Here is a 17,708-nt window from a genome sequence, read left to right on the forward strand (position 1 = left end):
GGAATGCTTGTGATTTTTGCACATTGATTTTGTATCCTGAGACTTTGCTGAAGTTGCTTATCAGCTTAAGGAGATTTTGGGCTGAGACAATGGGGTTTTCTGGATATACAATCATGTCATCTGCAAACAGGGACAATTTGACTTCCTCTTTTCCTAATTGAATACCCTTTATTTCCTTCTCCTGCCTAATTGCCCTGGCCAGAACTTCCAACACTGTGTTGAATAGGAGTGGTGAGAGAGGGCATCCCTGTCTTGTGCCAGTTTTCAAAGGGAATGCTTCCAGTTTTTGCCCATTCAGTATGATATTGGCTGTGGGTTTGTCATAGATAGCTCTTATTATTTTGAAATATGTCCCATGAATACCTAATTTATTGAGAGTTTCTAGCATGAAGGGTTGTTGAATTTTGTCAAAGGCCTTTTCTGCATCTATTGAGATAATCATGTGGTTTTTGTCTTTGGTTCTGTTTATATGCTGGATTACATTTATTGATTTGCGTATATTGAACCAGCCTTGTATCCCAGGGATGAAGCCCACTTGATCATGGTGGATAAGCTTTTTGATGTGCTGCTAGATTCGGTTTGCCAGTATTTTATTGAGGATTTTTGCATCAATGTTCATCAAGGATATTGGTCTAAAATTCTCTTTTTTGGTTGTGTCTCTGCCCGGCTTTGGTATCAGAATGATGCTGGCCTCATAAAATGAGTTAGGGAGGATTCCCTCTTTTTCTATTAATTGGAATAGTTTCAGAAGGAATGGTACCAGTTACTCCTTCTACCTCTGGTAGAATTCGGCTGTGAATCCATCTGGTCCTGGACTGTTTTTGGTTGGTAAGCTATTGATTATTGCCACAATTTCAGATCCTGTTATTGGTCTATTCAGAGATTCAACTTCTTCCTGGTTTAGTTTTGGGAGAGTGTATGTGTCAAGGAATTTATCCATTTCTTCTAGATTTTCTAGTTTATTTGTGTAGAGGTGTTTGAAGTATTCTCTGATGGTAGTTTGTATTTCTGTGGGATCAGTGGTGATATCCCCTTTATCATTTTTTATTGTGTCTATTTGATTCTTCTCTCTTTTTTTCTTTATTAGTCTTGCTAGCAGTCTATCAACTTTGTTGTTCCTTTCAAAAAACCAGCTCCTGGATTCATTAATTTTTTGAAGGGTTTTTTGTGTCTCTATTTCCTTCAGTTCTTCTCTGATTTTAGTTATTTCTTGCCTTCTGCTAGCTTTTGATCGTGTTTGCTCTTGCTTTTCTAGTTCTTTTAATTGTGATGTTAGGGTGTCAATTTTGGATCTTTCCTGCTTTCTCTTGTGGGCATTTAGTGCTATAAATGTCCGTCGACACACTGCTTTGAATGCATCCCAGAGATTCTGGTATGTTGTGTCTTTGTTTTCGTTGGTTTCAAAGAACATCTTTATTTCTGCCTTCATTTCATTATGTATCCAGTAGTCATTCAGGAGCAGGTTGTTCAGTTTCCATGTAGTTGAGCAGTTTTGAGTGAGATTCTTAATCCTGAGTTCTAGTTTGATTGCACTGTGGTCTTAGAGATAGTTTGTTATAATTTCTGTTCTTTTACATTTGCTGAGGAGAGCTTTACTTCCAAGTATGTGGTCAATTTTGGAATAGGTGTGGTGTGGTGCTGAAAAAAATGTATATTCTGTTGATTTGGGGTGGAGAGTTCTGTAGATGTCTATTAGGTCCTCTTGGTGCAGAGCTGAGTTCAATTCCTGGGTATCCTTGTTGACTTTCTGTCTCGTTGATCTGTCTAATGTTGACAGTGGGGTGTTAAAGTCTCCCATTATTACTGTGTGGGAGTCTACGTCTCTTTGTAGGTCACTCAGGACTTGCTTTATGAATCTGGGTGCTCCTGTATTGGATGCATATATATTTAGGATAGTTAGCTCTTCTTGTTGAATTGATCCCTTCAGCATTATGTAATGGCCTTCTTTGTCTCTTTTGATCTTTGTTGGTTTAAAGTCTGTTTTATCAGAGACTAGGATTACAACCCCTGCCTTTTTTTGTTTTCCATTTGCTTGGTAGATCTTCCTCCACCCTTTTATTTTGAGCCTATGTGTGTCTCTGCACGTGAGATGGCTTTCCTGAATACAGCACACTGATGGGTCTTGACTCTTTATCCAGTTTGCCAGTCTGTGTCTTTTAATTGGAGCATTTAGTCCATTTACATTTAAAGTTAATATTGTTATGTGTGAATTTGGTCCTGTCATTATGATGTTAGCTGGTTATTTTGCTCATTAGTTGATGCAGTTTCTTCCTAGTCTTGATGGTCTTTACATTTTGGCATGATTTTGCAGCGGCTGGTACCAATTGTTCCTTTCCATGTTTAGTGCTTCCTTCGGGAGCTCTTTTAGGGCAGGCCTGGTGGTGACAAAATCTCTCAGCATTTGCTTGTCTGTAAAGTATTTTATTTCTCCTTCACTTATGAAGCTTAGTTTGGCTGGATATGAAATTCTGGGTTGAAAATTCTTTTCTTTAAGAATGTTGAATATTGGCCCCCACTCTCTTCTGGCTTGTAGAGTTTCTGCCGAAAGATCCACTGTTAGTCTGATGGGCTTCCCTTTGTGGGTAACCTGACCTTTCTCTCTGGCTGCCCTTAACATTTTTTCCTTCATTTCAACTTTGGTGAATCTGACAATTATATGTCTTGGAGTTGCTCTTCTCAAGGAGTATCTTTATGGCGTTCTCTGTATTTCCTGTATCTGAATGTTGGCCTGCCTTGCTAGATTGGGGAAGTTCTCCTGGATAATATCCTGCAGAGTGTTTTCCAACTTGGTTCCATTCTCCCCATCACTTTCAGGTACACCAATCAGACGTAGATTTGGTCTTTTCACATAGTCCCATATTTCTTGGAGGCTTTGTTCGTTTCTTTTTATTCTTTTTTCTCTAAACTTCCCTTCTTGCTTCATTTCATTCATTTCATCTTCCATCACTGATACCCTTTCTTCCAGTTGATCGCATCAGCTCCTGAGGCTTCTGCATTCTTCACGTAGTTCTTGAGTCTTGGCTTTCAGCTCCATCAGTTCCTTTAAGCACTTCTCTGTATTGGTTATTCTAGTCATATATTCATCTAAATTTTTTTCAAAGTTTTCAACTTCTTTGCCTTTGGTTTGAATTTCCTCCTGTAGCTCGGAGTAGTTTGATCATCTGAAGCCTTCTTCTCTCAACTCGTCAAAGTCATTCTCCATCCAGCTTTGTTCGGTTGCTGGTGAGGAACTGCGTTCCTTTGGAGGAGGAGAGGCGCTCTGCTTTTTAGAGTTTCCAGTTTTTCTGCTCTGTTGTTTCCCCATCTTTGTGGTTTTATCTACCTTTGGTCTTTGATGATGGTGATGTACAGATGGGTTTTTGGTGTGGATGTTCTTTCTGTTTGTTAGTTTTCCTTCTAACAGACAGGACCCTCAACTGCAGGACTGTTGGAGTTTGCTAGAGGTCCACTCCAGACCCTGTTTGCCTGGGTATCAGCAGCGGTGCCTGCAGACCAGCGGATTTTCGTGAACCATGAATGCTGCTGTCTGATCGTTCCTCTGGAAGTTTTGTCTCAGAGGAGTACCCAGCTGTGTGAGGTGTCAGTCTGCCCCCACTGGGGGGTGCCTCCCAGTTAGGCTGCTCGGGGGTCAGGGGTCTGGGACCCACTTGAGGAGGCAGTCTGCCCATTCTCAGATCTCAAGCTGTGTGCTGGGAGAACCACTGCTCTCTTCAAAGCTGTCAGACAGGGACATTTAAGACTGCAGAGGTTACTGCTGTCTTTTTGTTTGTCTGTGCCCTGCCCCCAGAGGTGGTGCCTACAGAGGCAGGCAGGCCTCCTTGAGCTGTGGTGGGCTCCACCCAGCTCGAGCTTCCCACCTGCTTTGTTTACTTAAGCAAGTCTGGGCAATGGTGGGCGCCCCTCCCCCAGCCTCGCTGCCACCTTGCAGTTTGATCTCAGAGTGTTGTGCTAGCAATCAGCGAGACTCTGTGGGCGTAGGACCCTCCGAGCCATGTCCGGGATATAATCTCCTGGTGTGCCGTTTCCTAAGCCTGTTGGAAAAGCGCAGTATTTGGGTGGGAGTGACCCGATTTTCCAGGTGCCGTCTGTCACCCCTTTCCTTGACCAGGAAAGGGAACTCCCTGACCCCTTGTGCTTCCCGAGTGAGGCAATGCCTCGCCCTGCTTCAGCTCGTGCATGGTACGCTGCACCCACTGTCCTGCACCCACTGTCTGGCACTCCCTAGTAAGATGAGCCCAGTACCTCAGATGGAAATGCAGAAATCACCTGTCTTCTGTGTCGCTCACACTGGGAGCTGTAGACCGGAGCTGTTCCTATTTGGCCGTCTTGGCTCCTCCCCCCATATGTCCTGCATTTTCTTTATCCATTCATCTGTTGATGAACACACAGTGTATCAGTCCATTCTCACATTGCTATAAAGAACTACCTGAGTCTGGGTAATTTATAAAGAAAAGAGCTTCAGTTGGCTCACAATTCTGCAGGATGTACAGAAAGCATGGCTGAGGAGGCCTCAGGAAACTTACAATCATGACAGAAAGTGAAGAGGAAGCAGACATGTCCTACATGGCTAGAGAAGGAGGAAGAGAGCAAAGGGGGAGGTGCTACACACTTTTAAACAACCATATCTCATGAGGTCTCTCAGATCTCACTACCATGAGAACAGCAAGAGAGAAGTCTGCCCCACGATCCAATTACATCCCACCAGGCACCTCCTCCAACACTGGGGATTATAATTTGACATGAGATTTGGGTGGGGACAGAAATACAAACCATATCATTCCACCCCTGGCCCCTCCCAAATCTCATTTTCTTCTCCCATTTCATAATACTATTATGCCTTCCCAATAGTCCCCCAAAGTCTTAACTCATTCCAGCATTAACTCAGAAGTCCACAGTCCAAAGTCTCATCTGAGACAAGGCAAGTCCCTAACTCAAAACCAGTTAGTTATTTACAAGATACAATGAGGATATGGGCATTGGAAAAATACTCCTGTTCCAAAAGGAAGAGATTGGCCAAAACAAAGGGGCTATAGGTCCCATGGAAGTCCAAAATCCAGGATGACACTCATTAAATCTTAAAGCTTCAAAATAACCTCCTTTGACTCCCTGTCTCACATCCAGGCCACGTTGATGCAACAGGTGGGCTCCCAAGGCCTCGGGCAGCTCCACCCCTGTGGCTCTGCAAGGTACAGCCCCCGTGACTGCTTTCAGAGGCTAGGGTGGAGTGCCTGCAGCTTTTCTAGGCACATGGTGCAAGCTGTCGATGGACCTACTATTCTGGGGTGTGGAGGATGGTGACCCTCTTCTCACAGCTCCACTAGGCAGTGCCCCAGTGGGGACTCTGTGTGAGGTCTCAAATCCCACATTTCCCCTCTGCACTGCCCTAGTAGAGGTTCTCCATGAGGGCTCTGCCCCTGCAGCAGACTTCTGTCTGGATATCCAGGTATTTCCATATGTCCTCTGAAATCTAAGTGGAGGTTCCCAAGCCTCAACTCTTACCCTCTGCACACCCACAGGCTTAACACCATGTGGAAACCACCAAGGCTTACAGATTGCATCCTTTGAAGCAGTGACCTGAGACATATCTGGGGCCCTTTTAGCTACAGCTGGAGCTGGAGCAGCTAGGATGCAAGGAGCAGTGTCCTGATGTGGTACAGGGCAGCAGAGCCCTGGGCCCAGCCCATGGCCCATGAAATCTATGCCTCCAGACCTGTGATGGGAGGGGCTGCTGCAAAGGTATCTAAAATGCCTTCAAGGCATTTTCCCCATTGTCTTGGCTATTGACATTTGGCTCCTCCTTACTTATGCAAATTTCTGCAGCCAGCTTGAATTCCTCCCCAGAAAATGGGTTTTTCCTTTTTGCCACATGGCCAAGCTGCAAATTTTCCAAACTTTTATACTCTGTTACCCTTTTAAATATAAGTTCTAATTCCAGGTCATTTCTTTGCTCACAAATATAAGCCTAGGCTGCTAGAAGTAGCCAGTTCACTCTTGAACATTTTGTCACTTAGAAATTTCTTCTGCCAGACGCCCTAAATCATCCTTCTCAAGATCAAAGTTCCGCAGATCCCTAGGGCAGAGGCACAATGCCTCCAACCTCTTTGATAACACCTAACAAAAGTGATCTTTGCTACAGTTCCCAATAAGTTCCTCGTTTCCTTCTGAGACCACCTCAGCCTGGACTTCCTTGTCCTTTTCACTATCAGCATTTTGGTTACAATAGTTTAACAAGTCTCTAGGAAGTTCCAAACTTTCCCTCATCTTCTTGTCTTTTTCTGAGCCCTCCCAAATGTTCTAACTTTTGCCTGTTACCCAGTTTCAAAGTTGCTTCCACATTTTCAGGTATCTTTATAGCAATGCCCCACTCTTAGGTACCAATTTTCTGTATTAGTTCATTCTCGCATTGCTATCAAGAACTACCTAACACTGGGTAATTTATAGAGAGGTTTAATTGCCTCACAGTTCCATAGGCTGTACAGGAAACATGGCTGGGGAGGCCTCAGGAAACTTACAATCATGATGGAAGGCAAAGGGGAAGCAGACATGTCCTACATGGCTGGAGCAGGAGGAAGAGAGTAAAGGGGGAGATGCTACACACTTTCAAATAACCAGATCTCACTCACTATCACAAGAACAGTAAGGAAGAAGCCCATCCCCATGGTTCAATCATCTCCACCAGGTCCCTCCTTGAACATTGGGGATTACAATTCAATATGAGATTTGGGTGAGGACACAAATCCAAACCATATCCCTCAGGTTGCTTCCAAATATTGGCTATTGTAAATAGTGCTGCAATAAACATGAAAGTGCAGCTATCTCTTTGGTACATTGGGTTTCCTTGCTTTGGGGTATATACCTAGCAGTGGGATTACTGGATCATAAGGTAGCGCTATTTTTAGTTTTTTGAGGAACCTCCAAACCTTTCTCCATAGTGGGTGTACTAATTTACAGTCCCACCAACAGGGTACAAGGGTTCCCTTTTCCTCACATCCTTGGCAGCATTTGTTAATTGCCTGTCTTTTGGATAAAAGCCATTTTAACAGAGGTGAGATGATATCTCATTGAAGTTTTGATTTGCATTTCTCTGATGATCAATTATGTTGAGCACCTTTTCATATACCTGTTTGCCATTTGTATGTCTTCTTTTGAGAAATGTCTATTCAGATTGTTTGCCCATTTTTAAGTGCATTATCAGATTTTTTCCTATGGAGTTGCTTGGGTCCCTTATATAATCTGGTAACTAATCCCTTGTTAGATGAACAGTTGCAAATATTTTCTCTCATTCTGTGGGTTGTCTCTTCACTTCGTTGACTGTTTCCTTTTCGGTGAAGCTTTTTAATTTAATATAATCCCATATGTCCAAAAATAGAGAAATCTTAACTAATAAATGTACAATCTATATAATCTTCTAAAATGAGGTGATAAAAAAATCAGTGGTTTACCATTTGGTGTCTGCTGATTCCCTCAAAAATTTATAAAAGTGCTGCAAAACTTTATTTGCTATCACAAAAGCCTTAGGAAAACATTTTAAGTCTTAAGATTATATAATTAAGGTCCTACTTCTGAAATGACAAAATGAGGAGCTTTGTGAATTTACTCTACCTCTAAACAATAAAAATATGAGCCAAACAACTGTAATGGTTAATTTTGTTTTTCACTTAATTGCACAACAGAGTGCTCAGATAAAACATTATTTCTGGGTGTGTCTGGAAGGGTGTTTCTAGATGAGATTAGCATTTGAATTTGTGGACTCGGTAATGTAAATTATCCTTCCCAATACAGGTGGGCATCATGCAATCCATTGAGGTCCTGAACAGAACAAAAAGGCAGAAGATGAAGGAATATGCTCTTTTTTTTTCCTGCCTGCCTGCTTGAGCTGAAATATTGGTCTTTTGCTCTTGGACTGGAATTTATACCACTGGCTCCCCTGGTTCTCAGGCCTTTGAACTCAGACTGGAATTATACCACTGGATGTCCTAGGTCTCCAGCTTGCAAACAGTAGATCATGATATTACTCAACCTTCATAATCACATAAGCCAATTCCTCACTATATGTAAAATCACCTTTGCAGAAATTATATCAGTGAAAAAATTATTACAGTAAACTAAGCTAAGCTAACCCCCATCTTGCCTTTCCTTTATTATTCCTGGCATATTGGGCCATGCTAACTTTGGAAGACATTCAGGCTACAATTTAAATGATAATAGACATTGCCCAAAACTCAACTGCTTTTGTAAAGCTAATAGGAAGCCATCAGGCTAAAGGGAGGAGAGGAGCCTGAGTCCTGCTAAGGTGCAGACATTATTCCACAGCTTATAAGATATGCAAATTCACCAATTACTCTTGCAAATAACACCATTATGGTAGATTGGCCTTTTGAGATATCTTTCCAGAATTTTTTGCATATCTGACACCCATGTCTCCACCTGGACCTGATGGCTCTACCTGAACCAACAACCCCACTCCTGTAGCCCCACCCAGAAGTGATTTGGCCTGCAGGAGGAAAGCTTTGACCCCCATGATTTCATCTCTGCCCCAGCCAATCAGCAGCAAGCACCTGGTACCTGGCCACCCCCACCCCTTTTCCCGAACTGCCCTTGAAAAACCCCTAACATATGGGCTTTGAATGAGATGATTTGAGTACAAACTTCATCTCCCACATAACATGTCCAGCTCATGTCTATTAAACTCTTTCTCTGCTACAATTTCATGGTCTCTCTTTATGCAATGGGCAGGAAGAACCCCTCAGATGATTACACATGGAGGTCAAAACACAAACTGGAAGTTATCAAAAAAAAAAAAAACTACTCAATCTTGGTAAGATGGGGGAGGGGGTTGTATTAGTCTGTTTTCATCGTGCTGATAAAGACCTACCCCAAAACTAGGTAATTTATACAGGAAAAGGGGTTTAATGTACTTACAGTTCCACTGGCTGGGGATGCCTCACAATAATGAAGGAAGGCAAGGAGGAGCAACTCACGTCTTACATGGATGGCAGCAGGCAAAGAGAGCTTGTGCAGGGAAACATCTCTTTTTAAAATCATCAGATCTCCTGAGACTTATTCACTATCACAAGAACAGCACAGGAAAGACCTGCCCCCCATGATTCAATTATCTCCTACCAGGTCCCTCCCACGACACATGGAAATTCAAGATGAGATTTGGGTGGAGACACAGCCAAACCATATAATTGTGCCCCTGGTCCCTCCAAAATCACATGTCCAGACATTTCAAAACCAATCATGCCTTCCCAACAGTCCCCCAAAGTCTTAACTCATTTCAGCATTAACCCAAAGTCCACAGTCCAAAGTTTCATCTGAGACAAGGTTAGTCCCTTCCACCTATGAGCCTGTAAGATCAAAGGCAAGTTGGTTACTTCCTAGATACAATGAGGGTACAGGAATTGGGTAAATATTGCCATCCCAAATGGGAAAAATTGGCTAAAACAAAGGGGCTATAGGCCCTATGTAAGTCCAAAATCCAGCAGGGCAGTCAAATCTTAAAGCTCCAAAATGATCTCCTATGACTTCGTGTCTCACATCTGGGTCACACTGATGCAAAAGGTGGGTTCCCATGGTCTTGGACAGCTCTGCCCTTGTGGCTTTCCAGGGTATAGCTTCCTTCCCAGCTGCTTTCACGGGCTGGCATTGAATGTCTGTGGCTTTTCCAGGTGCACAGTGCAAATTGTTGGTGGATCTAGCATTCTGGGGTCTGGAGGATGGTGGCCCTCTTCTCACAGCTCCACTTGGCAGTGCCCCAGTAGGGACTCTGTGTGGAGGCTCTGACCCCACATTTCCCTTCTGCATTGCCCTAGCAAAGGTTCTCCAAGAGGGCCCCATTCCTGCAGCAAACTGCTTCCTGGACTTCCAGGCATTTCCATATATCCTCTGAAATCTAGGTGGAGATTCCCAAACCCCAATTCTTGACTTCTGTGCACTCACGGGCTCAACACCACATGGAAGTTGCCAAGGCTTGGGGCTTGCATCCTCTGAAGCCACGGCCTGAGCTCCACTTTGGTCCCTTTCGGCCACAGCTGGAGTGGCTGGGATGCAAGGCACCAAGTCCCTAGGCTGCACACAGCACAGGAACCTTGGGCTCAGCCCACAAAATCATTTTTTCCTCCTAGGCCTCCAGGCCTCTGATGGGAGGGGCTGCCACAAAGGTCTCTGACATGCCCTGGAGACACTTTCCCCATTGTCTTAATGATTAACATTCAGCTCCTCATTACTTATGCAAATTTCTGCAACCAGCTTGAATTTCTGCTCAGAAAAAAAATGGGATTTTCTTTTCTATCACATTGTCAGGCTGCAAATTTTCCAAACTTTTATGCCCTGTTTCTCTTTTAAAATTGAATGACTTTGACAGCACCCAAGTCATCTCTTGAATGTTTTGCTGCTTAGAAACTTCTTCTGCCAGATACCCCTAAATCATCTCTCCCAAGTTTAAAGTTCCAAAAATCTCTAGGACAGGGGAAAAATGCCACCAGTCTCTGTGATAAAATGTAACAAGAATCACCTTTGCTCCAGTTCCCAACAAGTTCCTCATCTCCAGCTGAGACCATCTCAGCCTGGATTTCATTGTCCATATCATTATTAGCATTTTAGTCAAAGCCATTCAACAGGTCTCTAAAAGATTCCAAACTTTCCCACATTTTCCTGTCTTCTTCTGAGCCCTCCAAACTCTTCCAACCTCTGCCTGTTACCCAGTTCCAAAGCCGCTTCCAAATTTTTGGGTATCTTTTCAGCAGCACCTAATTCCTGGTACCAATTTACTGTATTAGTCCATTTTCATGCTGCTGATGAAGACATACCTGAGACTGGGTAATTTACACAGGAAAAAGAGTTTAAGGGACTTAAACTTCCACATGGCCAGGGAAGCCTCACAATCATGGAGGAAGGCAAGGAGGAGCAAGTCACATCTTACATGGATGGCAGCAGTCAAAGAGAGCTTGTGCAGGGAAACACCTTTTTTTAAAATCATCAAATCTCCTGAGACTTATTCACTATCACAAGAACAGCACAGGAAAGACCTGTCCCCATGATTCAATTACCTCCTACCAGATCCCTCCCACAACACATGGGAATTCAAGATGAGATTTGGGTGGGGACACAACCAAACGATATCAGGGTTGTCTGTGATATTTTAAACTTGGGTCTATTCCCATGACTCCTCCCTCTCCAGCTCACTGGCAGAAGCCAAAAGCCAGCATCTTTGACTGCTTTTGGAATTCCATTACAAGAACCATCCCCAGAACACAGTCAATGTTTTGTCTGAACATGCATCTCCCAGAAAAATTTCAATTCTCAGAGTACGGTGACTACCTCGCTCTGGTTCTCCTCAGAACTCAGCTCAGCAGGTGGGGGAGGGGGGTTATCCTCAGGCAATTATCAAAACAATAGCAAACTGCTGGCAACATTACAACTGCCTAAGGCTATCATGTTAGTTGGGGCAAAGAAGAGCCTGGCTTAGAATTTAAAAGAAAATTCTTGAATGACTTTGACAGCACCCAAGTCATCTCTTGAATGTTTTGCTGCTTAATCTAGTTCTCAAGAATTTGCTTAGGGAATTTTAAAAAGCTCAGACATATTCCTAAAATCTAAAAGACTGTGCACATGCCAAGGAAAGACCTGGCAAAGATGGCATCAGTCATTCGTCTCTGACTGACCTTGAGGTCCTGTCCAAGCAGGGAATAAAGCCGTCTTAAAGTGCCTGACGGCTGGAGGCATGATATCTCACACAGAACCCTTTGGCAAAGCATGAAACACTACTGTCAAAACATTTAAGAAAATCTAACCAACTATCAGTTAGCCACTAAATTATACTAATCCAAGAGTGATCCCTAGAAAGCCAGGGCTTAAAAACAAAAGCAATAACTTAAAAAAATAAAAGCAGCAAAGAACTGTGGCCATACACTACAACACAGCAAGGAATCAGTGAAATGGCTTCTTTGTCTGGGGTATATACCCTGGTTCTTCGTCTTGGCTGAGAAAGAATTCAGAACATGGACACATATGAGGAGTGGATTTAGGAGTGGAAGGTTTAATAGGCAAAAAAGAAGAGAGAGAAAAAAGGTTTCCTCATGCTGAGAAAGCAAGTCTCCCAAGAAAAGGTCTCTGGTTTGCAGTGGAATGCAATCAATTGTGTACAGAGGCTTAAGAAGGTGGTGATTGATCTACATAGGGATCAGGGGATCAGTTTGACCAGGTGTGCCATTTACATAGCCCGTGAAAAGATTGGCCTCCCACCCTAACCTTTTGTTATACAAATGTGTCTTCTACCTGGTGGGTCGCCATGATACCTGTACAGGTTTTACCTGAAGGTTGCCATGACACCAGCACAAATGGTGACAAGGAAAAGAGGGCAGGGGACACCATATTGAATGTACCTGGCTTCCAGGTACAGCTGATGGAATTTACATATAAAAGATCCTAGTTTACATAACTATGACTTACTCTTCAGGCTGCTTTCTGTTAGAGAAGAAATGGTTTGGGGCTGCTTTTTAATAAAGGAAAATTCTACTGAGAACTCTTTTACCCTTTCTAACTGCCTAAAACTAGTATCTTAATAACTCCTGTATTATCATGACCTATAGAATTAATACAGAAAAATCAAACAGACACAAATAAACAACAAGAAAAACCACAGCCAAAATGGCAATAATGACAAACCTTAGGGGATAGAAGAATCTGATATCAGAGTTGTTAAAATATATTTTCTAAAATGTCCAGCTTTCAATGAAAAATTATGACACTTATGAAAAAAACAGGAAAATATCACATGTACATTGAAAAAAGCAACTAATAGAAAATATCCATGAGGGGACCATTTTGGATTTAGCAGAAAAAGATGTTAAATTAGCTACTATTAATGTGTCCAAAGAGGTAAAGGAACCATGAGTAAAGAGCTAAAGGAAGCCAGGAGACTGTCTCAACAAATAAAGGATAGGAATAACGAGATAAAAATTTTTAACAGGAACCAAATGAAAATTCTGCAGCTGAGAAGTACAATAACTGAAATGAAAAATTTATTATAGTGTTTTAATAGCTGATTAGAGCAGGCAGAAGAATTATCAAATTTAAAGATAGGTCAACTGAAATCATTCAGTCTGAGAAGAAGAAAGAAAAGAGAATGAAAAGAAGGGGAGCAGAGCCTCAGAGATATACAAGAAACTACCAAGTATACCGCATATGCAAAATAGAGGCCCAAGAAAAAGAGGAAAAAGAGAATGGGACTGAAAGAAAATTTGTGACTAAAAACTCTGAGTTGATAAAGATAAATGAGTCTGTAAATCCAAAAAGCTCAATGAACTCCGAGTAGAATAAACTCAGAGATTCCCACCAAGACATATTCAAGTCAAATGGAACAAAGTCAAACACTAAGAGAGAATCCTGAAGGTGGCAAGAGAAAAACAACCTACCATGTACAAGGAATCCTCAACAAGATTAATAGCTGACTTCTTATAAGAAACCATGGGGGCCAGAAGACAGAGGGATAAGATCTTCAAAGTGTTAAAAGAAAATGACAGTCAACTAAGAATTCTGTCCAAAGAATCTCTCATTTAAAAATGAAGAAGCGAGGTGAAGCAAGATGGTGGAGTAGAAGGTTGCACTAATTGTCCCTCATGTAGGAACATCAAATTTAACAAGTATCTACACAAAAAAGTACATTCATAAAAACTAAAAATCAAGTAAGCACCACATAGTACCTGATTTTAATTTCATATTTCTGAAAGAGGCACTGAAAAGGGCAGGAAAGTGTCTTGAATTGCTGATGTTACCCCTTCCCAAACTCCTGGCAGCAGCTACATGGCATGGAAAATCTGTGCACTTGGGTAGAGAGAACACAGCAATTTGGGGACTTTGCATTGAACTCAGTGCTGCCCTCTCACAGAAGAAAACAGAACCGAACTGTATATAGCTGATACCTGCCCACAAAGAAAGCATTTGGACTGGCCCTAGCCAGAGGGAAATTGCCCATCCCAAAAAAACTTAAGTTCTAGAAAGTCTTGCCACTGTGGGTTGAAATGCACTGGGGCCCTAAATAAACTTGAAACGAAGTCTAGGCCACAAGGACTGCAACTCCTAGGTGAGTCCTAGCACTAAGCTGGGCTCAGAGCCAGTGGACTAGGGGAGCACATGACCTACTATCAGCCAGGGCAGCTAAGGGAATGCATGTACCACCCCTCACCCAACCGCAGGCTGTACAGCTCACAGTTCCAAAAGAAACTCCATCCTTCCTCCTGGGAGAAGAGAGAATTTTGTCTTGCATTTTGGGTACCAGCTCAGACACGAGGATGGGGCACTGGGCAGTCATGAGGCCCTAGCTCTCAGACATTTCTAGACCTACCCTAGGCCAGAAGTGAACCCACTGCCTTGAAGGTCCCATCACCTGCTGACTAAGAAGCCCTTGGGAACTGAATAACCAGCAGTGATACTCAGGTAGTACTCTGTGAGTCTTGGGGAGACTCTCAACCATGCTGGCTTCAGGCGAGACACAGCATATTCCCAGCTGTGGTGGCTATGGTGAGAGGCTCCATCTCCTTGAGAAAAGCAGAGGGAAAAGTAAAGGGGACTTTGGCTTGCATCTTAGGTACCAGCTCAGCCACAATGGGGTAGAGTACCAGTTGGGCTCTTAAGAATCCTGATTCCAGGCCTTGGTTCTTGGATGGCATTTCTAAACCCATGCTGGGCCAGAGGGAAGCCCAGTACTCTGAAAAGTGAGTCCCAGCCTGGCACCATTCACCACAAGCTTCCTGAAGAGCCCATGCACCTTACGTGAACACTGGTGGATGCCTGGCAGTACTTTCCGTGGGCCTGTGGTGGTAGCGGCCACAGGGTCAGGTTCCTTTGCCTGTGTAAAGAGGAGGGAAGAATGGGAAGGACTATGTCTTGTTGTTTGAGTGCCAGCTCAACAGCAGTACAAGAGAACACCAAGTAGATGTCTAAGGTTTTTTACTCCAGTCCCTGGTTCCTGGACAACATCTCTGGACCCACCTGGCACCTGAGGTAACTCACTGACCTGAAAACAAGAACTCAAGCTTGACTAGCTTTGCCGCTTGCCACCTGCTGATTGTACAGCCCTAGGGCCTTGAGCGAACATAAGCAGTAGCGAGGGAGTGATTATAGCAAGCCTTGGGCAAGATCCAGTGTTGTATTGGCTTCAAGTATGATGCACTGCAGCAGTCCCAGTGGTGATGGCCACAGGGGTGCTTCTGTCATCCCACTCCCAGCTCCAGGAAGCTCAGCACAGAGAGAGAGAGAGAGACTGTTTATTTCAGAGAAAGAGAAGAGAACAAGAGTCTCTACCTGGTAATCCAGAGAATCCATCTGGATGTTATCCAAGACTGCCAAGGTAGCACCTCGATGACTCTACAAGAACCACAATGTTACTGAGCTCGAGGTGCCCCCTAATGTAGATATGGCTTAGGTCATAATACCCAAATCCTTTCGATTACAGGGAAAACCTTTCTGAAAAGGATGGGTACAAATAAGCCCAGACTGTGAAGACTACAATAAATACCTAAGCCTTCTGCCCAGACGCCAAAGAACATCTACAAGCATCAACACCATCTGGGAAAACATGACCTCAACAAACAAGCTAAATAAGGCACCAGGGACCAATCCTGGAGAAACAGAGATATGTAACTATTCAGACAGAGAATTCAAAATAACTGTGTTGAGGAAACTCAAAGAAATTCAAGATTTCTTTGAAGGAATTCAGAATTCTATCACAGAGATAGGGAAGGAATTCAGAATTCTATCACATAAATTTAACAAAGAGATTGAAATAATTAAAATAAGCACACATTCTGGAGCTGAAAAATGAAACTGAAATATTAAGAAACACATCAGCGCCTTTTTTTTTTTTTTTGAGATAGTTTCTTGTCACCCAGTCTGGAGTGCAATGACGTGATCTCGGCTCACTGCAACCTCCACCTCCCGGGTTCAAGCGATTTTCATGCCTCAGCCTCCCAAGCAGCTAGGATTACAGGTGCCTGCCACCACGCCTGGCTCATTTTCATATTTTTAGTAGAGACGGGGTTTCACCATGTTGGTCAGGCTGGTCTCAAACTCCTGACCTTAGAGTTCGAGACCAGCCTGGCCAACATGGTCATCAGAGTCTTTTAATGGCAGAATAAATCAAGCAGAAGAATGAATTAGTAAGCTTGAAGACAGACTATTTGAAAATATACAGTCAGAATAGACAAAAGAAAAAAGAATAAAAAATAACGAAGCACACCTACAGGATCTAGAAAATAGTTTCAAAAGGGTAAATCTAAGAGTTATTGGCGTTAAAGAGGAGCTAGAGAAAGAGATAGGCATAGAAAGTTCACTCAAAGGGATAATAACAGAAAAGTTCCTAAACCTAGAGAAAGATATCAATATCAGAGTACAAGAAGATTATAAAACACCAAGCAAAGAAGACTACCTCAAGGAGGTAATAAATAGTAATCAAACTCCCAAAGGTCAAGTATAAAGGATCCTAAAAGCAGCAAGAGAAAAGAAACAAATAAATACAATGGAGCTCCAATACATCTGGCAGCAGACTTTTCAGTGGAAACCTTACAGGTCTGGAGAAAGTGACACAAATTTAAAATGCCAAAGGAAAAAAACTTTTACCCTAGAATAGTATATCTGGCAAAAATATCTTTCAAACATGAAGGAAAAATAAAGACTTTCCCCGACAAACAAAAGCTGAAGGACTTCATCAATACCAGACCTGGTTCTATAAGAAATTCTAATGGGAGTACTTCAGTCAGAAATAAAAGAATGTTAATGAGCAATAAGAAATCATCTGAAAGGGCCGGCAGTGCCAAGATGGCCAACTAGAAGCAGCTGCATTTGGAGGCTCCTGTTATGCGCGTTCGTATAAGAGACCAACTGAGCAGACTTAGTGTGAGGAACAAGGCTGTTTATTCACTTGGGTGCAAGTGGGCTGAGTCCGAGAAAGGGGTCTGCAAAGGGTGGTGGGATTATCATTGGTTCTTACAGGTTTCAGATAGGCAGTGGAGTCAGGAGCAATTTTTTAAGGGCAGGGGATGGACGTTACAAAGTAACGCCCTTGTGAATACAAGGGCGGGGAGGAATGTTAAAAAGTACATTCACAAGGGCGGGACGGTGTATTGTCACAAGGGCAGGGAGGAATCTTACAAAGTACATTCACAGGGATGGGGAATATCACAAAGTACATTATCACAAGGGCGGGGGAATGTCACGATGGCCTGACCATGGTGCGGCCAGCTCAGAGGACTTTACAGCTCCCATCAAAAAAAATCATAATACGCCTGTGACTCCTTCACCGGCAACCAAGGTATCCAGGTTCTCTCATCAAAATTGAGTAGAAGGCTGGCATGACCCACGGAGAGAAGGGAGAGCAGTGTGGTGCTGCAGCCTACCTGAGAGCCACGTGGGGAAGGGGAACCACCTCTCCCCAGCCAAGGGAGGCGGTGAGTGAGCATGCTACCCAGCTGGGGAAACCGTGCAACCCACAGATCAGAAGACCCCACTCGCGAACCCATGCCACCGGGGCCTAGCGTCCCAGTCCTGGAATGCGTGGATTCTTACAGCTTTTCAGCTGGAATCTGCTTAAGCCTACCAAACTCCTGTGGGGAGGGGCGACCAGCACCGGCTGCTGCTGCCTGCTCTCTAAGCTGTTTGAGCTCCTCGAGGGAGGGGCAGCAGCCAGCACTGGGACTCACAACTGCCTA

The 17,708-nt window shown here is 43.4% G+C and overlaps 1 protein-coding gene across 35 annotated transcripts in view; it reads right to left on the reverse strand.

Annotated features, from left to right (window-relative positions):
- Positions 1-17,708, reverse strand: part of IGSF11 (immunoglobulin superfamily member 11) — a 463,419-nt gene that overhangs the window by 425,708 nt on the left and 20,003 nt on the right. For 14 of the 35 annotated variants that reach the window (XR_008624841.1, XR_008624842.1, XR_008624840.1 and 11 more), the window contains exon 2: positions 4,243-4,371. The exons of 12 other annotated variants lie outside the window; for them this stretch is intronic. The gene's annotated coding sequence lies outside the window, so the exon portion shown is untranslated. The remainder of the gene's footprint in view (positions 1-4,242; positions 4,372-17,708) is intronic. 9 more of the 35 variants (XR_008624837.1, XR_008624830.1, XR_008624826.1 and 6 more) reach the window with 1 other exon arrangement.

This window comes from Pan paniscus, chromosome 2 (assembly GCF_029289425.2).
Source record: "Pan paniscus chromosome 2, NHGRI_mPanPan1-v2.0_pri, whole genome shotgun sequence".
Taxonomy (NCBI): domain Eukaryota; kingdom Metazoa; phylum Chordata; class Mammalia; order Primates; family Hominidae; genus Pan; species Pan paniscus.